The sequence below is a fragment of the Macaca mulatta genome, chromosome 4 (genome assembly GCF_049350105.2).
Source record: "Macaca mulatta isolate MMU2019108-1 chromosome 4, T2T-MMU8v2.0, whole genome shotgun sequence".
In the NCBI taxonomy this organism is placed as follows: domain Eukaryota; kingdom Metazoa; phylum Chordata; class Mammalia; order Primates; family Cercopithecidae; genus Macaca; species Macaca mulatta.
In genome coordinates, this window is record NC_133409.1 from 5,916,395 (window position 1) to 5,926,545 (window position 10,151).

The 10,151-nt window shown below is 36.0% G+C and overlaps 1 non-coding gene across 1 annotated transcript; it reads right to left on the bottom strand.

The window, feature by feature from the left end:
• Window positions 1-9,267: 9,267 nt before the first annotated feature.
• Window positions 9,268-9,371, bottom strand: LOC114677796 (U6 spliceosomal RNA). The gene has a single exon (XR_003729243.1). It is a non-coding gene; the product is annotated as a U6 spliceosomal RNA (small nuclear RNA).
• Between the last annotated feature and the right edge of the window lie 780 nt (window positions 9,372-10,151).

The window sequence follows — 10,151 nt, forward strand, 5'->3', positions numbered from 1 at the left end:
ACTGCACCCAGCGTTCAGCTCCTACTTATAAGCAAGAGCCTGGGAACAATAGACACTGGGGTCCCCAACAGGGAGAAGGGCTGAACACCTTCCTATCTGGGTGATGGGATCAACAGGCGCCCAAACCTCAGCATCATACAATATACCCTTGTAACTAACCTGCACGCAGGCCCCCTGAACCTAAAACAAAAATAACAAAGAAAACAAAAGAAAAATGAAGCATTGGAAACTCAAACTAACGCCTACACTTCTCAGTGACATTTCAGATCACGTGTTGCTGCATTGGATAATTTACAAAAATTTACTAAACTTAATAAGGATCATTTGGAGGCCTCTTTTGTGAAGTTTCTCTCTTAATAGAGAAAGGTTAAAAATCATATATCATTTGGAAAACATTGTCCTTCTGCTGAGACGAAAACTACCACATTCCTATGCAGAACATAACAAAGCAATAAGCTTAAATGTATTCCTGAAGCGTATGTTGTTAGGTGACAATTAGGAAACCTTGCTGAAGGTTTGAAGAAATGAGTACTTCAACAAAATTTACAATGTGAGAATATTGTTTTATAATACACAAAAAGTTTAGATATTCAAATAGGTCTTGGTTCATGTATTCACCAGAATCAGTTTCAATATTGAAATCTGTATTTACCTAAGAGTGACCATTAGTCTGTGCGTGTGGGTGCCACTATGGCTGTGGTCAACACTTTAACAGACTTCTGTGCAGGTCAGTGAGCAGCCGCTGCTCTGAGAAAGCCTCTTCCACCTCAACCACCCAACCCACTCCAAACCCACCTGTGAAGGGTGGCTCCTGCACCCCAGGGCTGCCAGCTTCTGGGCACTCAGGTGCCTGTGCAATGCCAGCTTTCAAGTATTTTGAATAGCACCCAGATGTGTATTCACTAAAGGTATATTCTCAAAAGTAAGTAACTTCTTTATTTTAAAAGCAATTTAAAGAAAATCAGTAAAAATTAATCATTAATGTAGCAACGGCTTTGGCAAAAATGAAAAACTGATGGTGGCTAAGGTTCTAGACACGACATCACATGTGACATTAATGCACCGTGTCCTTCAAAGGTAAACTTGGCAAAATAAGTTGAACAGAGGAGTGGAGAAATGCTGTAGAATGCAGTTGATATGGGTAATTGAACAAAGAAAAGTCCTTTTAAATAGAGCAGCACTGGCATAATGGTATGCTTCATAAAATGGACTGTGGCCGTGACAGTCTTGTACCATACAGAGGTGACCAGTTACCTCTACACAGACTTCTCAGAAGATTTCAAATTACACATGAATTCCACACTCTAGTATGAGAGCTGCTTCAAATATGCTGACCTTTTCTATGATAACAGATGACTACTGGACTGCTACTTTGCAGGTAGTTTAAAATAAAATCCTAATTCAGACCCTTCAAGGTAAAGATAAAATGATCGCACTTTATTTTTACACACTTTTCATTTATTTATTTACTTTTTAAAGATGGGGTCTCACTATGTTGCCCAGGCTGGAGTGCAGCCTGGAGTGCAGTGGTGTGATTTTAGCTTACTGCAGCCTCGAACTCCTGGCCTCAAATAATCCTCCCACCTCAGCTTCTCAGAAGTGAATCCTAGTGACAAGCTGGGATACCAAGTGTGAGTCACCACACCTGGCCTTGACACTTTATTATTAACTAAAGTCCGTAGTTTACATTAGGGTTCACTGTGTTGTACATTCTGTGCGTTTTAAAAATACATAATGTAAGGTATCCAGTTTCCACTCCCCTAAAAATTATCTGTGCTCAATTAATTCCTCTCTCCCCATAAGCCCCCGGCAACCATAGTTTTACCTTTTCCAGAATGTCATATAGTTGCAGTCATACTGTATGTATGTAGCTTTTTTGGTCTGGCTTTCTTCACTTAGTAATATGCATTTCAGTTTCCTCCACGTCTTTCTGAGACTTGATACCTCCTTTCTTTTACTGCTGCATAATATTCCATTGCACGGACGTTCCACAGTTTGCTTATTCATTTACCATTTGAAAGACATTATTCCAGTTTTTGGCAATTATGAAGAAAGCTGTTACAAACATTTGCATGCAGGTTTTTTGCGGGCATAAGGTTTCAACTCATTTGGCTAAATATCTAGAAGAGCAATTGCTGGATTTTATAGTAATACTATGTTTAACTTTATATGAAACCGTAAACTCCTCCAAAGTGTCTGAACCATTTTGCATTCCCATCATCAATGAATGAGAGTTCCTATTGCTCCACATCCTCACCAGCATTTGGTATTTTTAGGGTTTTTTGGGTTTGTTTTTGATTTTTGTTTTGGCCTTTCAATAGATGTGTAGTGGCATCTTGTTGATTTACTTTGAAATTCTCTAGTGACATATGATGTTGAACATCTTTTCATATGCTTATTTTCCATCTACATACCTTCTTTGGTGAGGTGTCTGTTCCTATCCTTTGCCCATTTCTTAGGTGGGTTGTTTGTTTTCTTATTGTTGAGTTTTAAGAGTTGAGTATATATTTTGTATATATGTTCTTTTATCAGATATGTGTTTTGCTAAGACTTTCCCCCAATCTGTGGCCTGTCTCTTCATTCTCTTAACAATGTCTTTCTCAGAGAAAAGGTTAATTTTAATGAAGTCAAACTTAACATTTTTTTTCTCTCTCATGCTTCATGTGTTTGATGTAGTATCTAACAATTCATTGCCAAACCCAAACCCAAGGTCACCTAGAGTTTTCTGCTGTTATATTCTAGAAGTTTCATAATTTTGCATTTTACAGTGAGGTCTACAGTCAATTTGCAGTTACTCTTTTAAAAGATGTAAGGCCTAGATTACTCTGTGTGTGTGTGTGTGTGTGTGTGTGTGTGTGTGTGTGTGTTTAGCAGGTATTCAGTTGTTCTAGCACCATTTTTTGAAAAATCTGCTCTTTTCCCATTGAATTGTCTTCGCTCCTTTGTCAGAGATCAGTTGCCTGCTTTGTGTGGGTCTATTTGTGGGCTCATTATTCTGTGCCATTGATCTATTTGTCTATTCCTTCACAAATACCACATTACCTTAATTATTCTAGCTCTACTGTACACCTTCATATCAGGTGGTGTTGGTTCTTTCACTTTTGTTCTTCAGCATTGTGTTGGCTGTTCTGGGTCTTTTGCCTTTCTGTATACACTTTAGATTCAGTGTGTTGATATTCACAAAATAACTTGCTGGAGCTTTGATTGGGATTACATTGACTGTAGATATACTTGGGAAGAAATCACATCTTTGCAATGTTGAGTCTTCCTATCAATGAGTGTGGAATATCTTTCCATTTATTCAAATCTTCTTTGGTTTAATCAGAGTTTTGTAGTTTTCCTCATATAAATCTTGCACATATTTTGTAAGATTTATTTCTAAGTTGTTGCCGTCCTTCTCCTCCTATTCCCCCTCCCCTTTATCTTCCCACTTCCCCTCTTACTCCTCCTCCTTTTTTTGTGGGTGCTACTGTAAATGGCATCATCTTATAATTAATTATTATTACATTTTTAACTTCAAAATTCAATTGTTCATTGCTGGTACATAAAAAAGCAATTGACTTTTCTATATTAATCTTATATTCAGAAATCCTAATATAATCACTTATTATAGCAGTTCCAGGAATATTTTTGTCAGTTCTTTGGGATTTTCTACATAGACAATCATATCGTCTGTGAACAAAGACAGTTTTGTCTCTTCTTTCCCTATCTGTATAGCTTTTATTTCCTTTTCTTGCTTTATTGCATCAGTTAGAATTTCTGTTACAATGCTGGTGAAGGGTGGTATGAGGGGACCTCCTTGTCTTTGGGGGGAAAGCATCTAGCTTCTCATCATTAAGTATGATATTAGCTGTAGCTCTTTTGTAGATATTCTTCATCAAGTTGAGGGAGTTCTCTTTTATTTGTAGTTTTCTGAGAGTGTTTTAAATGATCATAAATGGGTTTTGTATTTTGTCAGAATTATTTTTTCATCTATTTTTGTCTATGTTTACAAAAATTTGACTAGAATTTTGATATGGATCACATCATACATACGGATTAATGTGTGGAGAATTGACATCTTTAATAAGTTGACTATTATAATCCATGAATATAGTTAAGTCTTTCCAACTATTTAGGCCTTCTTTGATTTCTTGTATCAGCATTTGGTAATTTTCAGCATACAGAATCTGCATGTGTGTTTCTAGATTTATACATAAAGTTTCATTTTCTTTGGAACAATTGTAAATGATTTGTTTATATTTCTACCTGTTCATTTTTAGAATAGAAATGCAGTATATTTTTATGTGTTGATCTTGTGTCCGGCAATCTTACTGAGCTCTTTTGTTAGTTCTGAAAGGTTTTTATGTAGGTTGCTTGAGTTCTTCTATATAGACAATCATTTCATCTGTGGTGGAAACAGTCATATTTTCCTTTCCAGTCTCTAGGGGCTTTCTTTCCTCTTCTTCCTCTTCCTCCTCCTCCTCTACTTCTAAGTTGTCAAATTTATGATTTAAAAGTTGTAGTATTCCCTTACTATCATTTTCGTTTTTTCTGGCTTTATGAGGTACACTTGACAAGTAAAAGTTGCATATCTTTAAGGTGTACAACATGTTTTGATTTATGTATAATTGTGAAATGATGACGTTTAAGTTAACTTATTCATCACCTTAGTTATGATTTGTGTGTGAGTGCATGTGGTGAGAACACTTAAGATCAACTCTTTTTTTTCTTTTTTTTTTTTTTGAGACAGAGTTTTGCTCTTGTTGTCCAGGCTGGAGTGCAGTGGTGCCATCTCAGCTCACTGCAACCTCCGCCTCCTGGGTTCAAGCAATTCTCCTGCCTCAGCCTCCTGAGTAGCTGGGATTACAGGCACCTGCCACCACACCCACCTAATTTTTTGTATTTTTAGTAGAGATGGGTTTTCCAGGCTAGTCTTGAACTCCTGACTTCAGGTGATCCACCTGCCTCAGCCTCCCAAAGTATTGGGATTACAGGCATGAGCCACTGCACCTGGCCAAGATCAACTCTTTTAGTAAATTTCAAGTATACAATACAGTATTGTTAACTGTAGTCACCATCCTGTACACTGGATCTTCAGAATATATTCATCCTGCATAACTGAACCTTTGAACCCTTTGACCAACATTTCCCCAGCCTTCCCCTCCAGCCTCTGTCAACCACCATCTTATTCTGTGCTTTCATGAGTTCCAATATTTCAGATTGCACATGTGAGATGATGCAGCATTTGTTTTTCTGTGTCTGACTTATTTTACTTAGCATAATGCCCTCCGGTTTCATGCACGTTGTCACAAATGGCAAGATTTCCTCCCTCTTTAAAGCTGAATAATATTCCACTGTACATTAATATACCCATGCTTTCTTTATGTATTCATTTATCAGTGGACAAATGATAAGATTTAAGATTTTTTCCATATTTTGGCTATTGAGAATAATGCTGTGATAAACATGGGAGTGCAATATCTCTTTGAGACACTGATTTCATTTCTTTTGGATAAATACCTAGTAATGTAATTGCTGGATCATATGCTAGTTCTTATTTATAATTTTTTTTTTTTTTGAGACGGAGTTTCGCTCTAATCACCCAGGCTGGAGTGCAGTGGCACGATCTCAGCTCACTGCAACCTCAGCCTCCAGGGTTCAAGTGATTCTCCTGCCTCAGCCTCCTGAGTAGCTGGGATTACAGGTGCTCACCACCATGCCTGGATAATTTTTTTTTGTAATTTTAGTAGAGACTTGGTTTCGCCATGTTGGCCAGGCTGGTCTTGAGCTCCTGACCTCAGGTGATCTGCCCATCTCGGCCTCCCAAAGTGCTGGGATTACAGGTGTGAGCCACCGCGCCTGGCCTTATTTATAATTTTTTAAGGAACTTCACACTGTTTTTCGTAGTGGCTATACCAATTTACATTACAAACTGTGCATAATGGTTCCCTTTCTTCCACATCCTTACCAACACATTATCTTTTGTGAGGTGTAAGGTGATATCTTTTTGTGATTTTGATGTGCATTTCCCTGAAAATTAGTGATGTTGAGCACACTTTCATATACCTGTTGGCCACTTGTATGTCGCCTTTTGAGAAACATCTATTCAGTGCCTCATCCCATTGTTTAATTGAGTTATTTGTTTTGCTTGTTCATTTATTTGCTATTGGGTTGTTTGAGTTTCTTATATATTTTGAATATTATCCCCTTATTAGATATATGGTTTGCAAATATTTTCTCCCACTCTGTAGGTTGTTTTTTGTTCTGTGGATTGTTTCCTTTGTTGTGCAGAAGCTTTTCATTTGACACAATCCCATTGGCTTATTTTTGCTTTTATTGCCTGTGCTTTTGGTGTCATATCCACAAAACAATTGCTCAGACCAATGTCAAGAATCTTTTCCCTTACATTTTCTCTTTTAGTAGTTTTATGGTTTCAGGACTTATGTTTAAGTCTTTAATCTATTTTGAGTTGATTTTTGCATATGGTATGAGAAAAAGTCCACTTTCATTCTTCTGCATATGGATATCCAGTTTTCCCAACAGTATTTATTGAAGAGACTATTATTTCCCCATTGTGTGTTTTTGGCACTCTCGTTAAATATCAATTGACCCACAGATGCATAGATTTGTTTCTGGGCTCTCTATTCTGTTCCATTGGTCTAGGTATCTGTTTTTATGTCAGTGCCATGCTGTTTTGATTACGATAGCTGTGTTATATATTTTGAAGTCAGGTAGCGTAATGCCTCCAGCTTTATCTTACTTGCTTAAGATACATTTACCTCCTTAGAGTCTTTTGTGGTTCCTTACACATTTTAGGTTTGTTCTTCTGTATCTATTAAAAAAATGCCATTGGAGTTTTAATAGGGATTGCATTGAATCTTAGATCTCTTTGGGTAGTATGAACATTTTGACAATATTAATTTTTTTCAATTTTCAATCCATGAACACAGGATGTCTTTCCATTTATCTGTATCTTCTTTAATTTTCTTCGTCATTGTTTTATAATTTTCAGTGTCAAGTTTTTCATGTCTTTGGTTAAGTGTATTCCTACTTTATTCTTTTTGTTGCTGTTGTGAATGGAATTGCTTTTCTAATTTCTTTTTCAGATAGTTCATTCTTTGCATGTAGAAGCACAATTGATTTTTGTTGATTTTGTATTCTGCAGCTTTACTGAATTTATTTATAAGGTTTAACTATCTTTTGTTAATATTATTCTTTAATATTATTTTAATGATTGAAGGATTTATCTGTACTGATATTCCCTGTTTTATTAGTGATTTTTTTGTGGTGATTTATGTTTTTTTTGTTTATTTTTTTAAGTCTTGCTAGAGACTTACAGATATTTTGAGATATTTTTTAAAGAACTGCTTTTTGTTTCACTGATTTTTTTCTATTCCTTTCCTGTTTTCAATTTTATTGAGTTAGTCTATCTTCATTATTTCTTTCCTTCTGCTTGCTTTGTGTTTAGTTTGCTCTTCTTTTTCTAGTTTTATGAGGTAGAAACTTAGAGAAATTATTTCAGACTTTTCCTCTTTTCATATATATATAAGTATATATATGACATTTATATATATATGTCATAAATTTTCCTCTTAACACTGCTTTAGCTGCATCTCACAAATGTTGACACATTTTGCTTTCATTATCATTCAGTTCAATATATTTTCGGATTTCTTCTGAGATTTACTTTTTGATGTTTAATTATTTAGGAGTGTGTTGGTTACTTTTCACATATTTAAAGATTCTCCTTTGTCTTTCTGTATTGATTTCTAGTATGATTCTCTTATGACCAGAAAACATACTTCGTATAATTTCAATTCTTTCAAATTTATTGATTTTTAAAAATCATCTAGGATATGGTCTATCTTGGCAAACATTCATGGATGTTTGAAAAGAATGCGTATTCTGTTATCTTGGGGTGGAATGCTCTACAAATCATGCTGACTGATGGTATTGTTCAGTTCTTTATCCTTGCCAATTTTCTGTTTAATAGTTCTATCAGTTGCTGAGAGAGAAGTGATGAAGTCTCCAATTATAATTACGAGTTCGTCTGTTTTTCCTTGCAGTTATTTCTTTCTTTCTTTCTTTTTTTTTTTTTTTTCTGAGACAGAGTCTCACTCTGCCACCCAGGCTGGAGTGCAGTGGCATGATCTCAGCTCACTGCAACCTCTGCCTCCCAGATTCGTGCGATTCTCCTGCCTCAATCTCCCGAGTAGCTGGGACTACAGGTGCATACTCCCATGCCTGGCTAATTTTTGTATTTTTGGTAGAGATGGGGTTTCACCATGTTGGCCAGGCTGGTCTCGAACTCCTGACCTCAAATGATCTGCTTGCCTTGGTTCCCAAAGTGCTGGGATTACAGGCGTGAGCCACCAACATGTGTAGATGGCATGTAGTTGGGTAGTGTATTTCTATCTATTTTTGCCGATCTCTGTCATTGAATTGATGGATTTAGATTAGAATTGATACTTAGGGTTTAAGTCTGTCACTGTATTACTTATTTTCTGTTTCTCATTTCCTTTTCCTTTCCTTCCTGTAGATTACCTCAGCATTTTCTAGAATTCCATTCTACTTTATTCATGTATTTAAAAATCACATCACCTTGTATTGTCCTTGTGTACATATATATGCACACACACATATACATATATATAGATGTAACTTATCATAGCCTCCTCATATAAAAATTGTACCACTTTGAGTGAAGTATTGAATGTTTACTTCCATTCAGGCACCTTGACACTTTCTACTTTTTAAATAAAAAGTTCCTAAGTATTTTACATTGAGCACTGCACCATATGGTGTTAGGTTTGCTTCAGCCATCAAATATGATTTAAGAAACTCTTGAGAAGGCGAGTCTATTGCTTTTACCTCTATTTTCACCCAATGTGTCAGTCTAAGACTGCCATAACAACATACCACAGGCTGGCAGCTTAAACAACAGAAATGGATTTTCGCACAGTTCTGTGGGTCAGAAGTCCAAGATTAAGGTGCCAACAGGAGCGTTTCTCGCGAGTCTCTCTTCTCAGGGTGCAGATGGCTGCCTTCTTGCTGTGTCCTCACATGGCCTTTTCTCTATGCAAGTGTGTCGCTGGTATCTCTTCCTTTTCTTATAAGAACGACAGTACTCCTGGATTAGGGCTCCACCCTCATGACCCCATTTTACCTAACAACCCGTTTACAGGCCCTATCAAGAAATATAGTCACATCGGGGGTTGGAGTTTCAATATATGAATTTTAGAGGAATTCAGTTCAGTCCAGATTGCTTTTTTCCTTTCAGAAAAAAAAAAAATTAAACAATTCACGAATTTCTGTGCCATCCTTGTGCAGGGGCCATGTTAATTTTCTCTGCATCATTTCAATTTTAGTCTAAATGTTGCCAAAGTCATCCTGCCAATAGCTTTTGAATACTTAAATTAACTGTTATTGACTGAGTCTCTTTCTCACCATAGAACTTGGAATTTAGAAATTTTTAATGATATAGACTCATTTTCAAAAGCAAGTTTTAACGTCTCTTCATCTCAGTTGACAGGACCTCAACATACCCCTAAAGTATTATATGTTTACCAGTGTATTGGGGCAATTGGTGACATTTGAATTAGTCTGTAAATTAGATAATAGTATTATAGCAACATTCAACTTCCTGAATTTAGTCATTTTACTTAAGTTATATAAGAAAACAACCTTTTTATTGGGAGATATATGAGGAAATTATTTAGGGGTGGGTCAATATATCTGTAAATTACCCTCAAATGATGAAATCCTAATGTAATTAAATGCCTATGCATGTATCTACACATATATGTAAAGAGAGAAAGAGAGACATGAAACATGTTTTATGAGACAATGTGACAAAATATTCATGATTGATACATCTAGCTGAAGGAGGTATGTGAGTTCATTTTATTATACCTGCATGTGTAAGTTTGAAATGTTTTCAAAATTAACAGTTTGAAATGTACACATTAAAGAACGAAAAACCCCACTTTACCTGGAGGTATCATGCATTCCAAGATAAAAATAGAATGAGTTCTACTTTTTCTTCTGTAAATACTATTACTAGTAAAGACAGATTTACTAGAAAACAAAATTACAATGTGAACCTCCACTGTATTCAGTAGTCAGTGACTGTTTCCAAGCATGGATAAGAGTGTCAGGGAATTAATAAT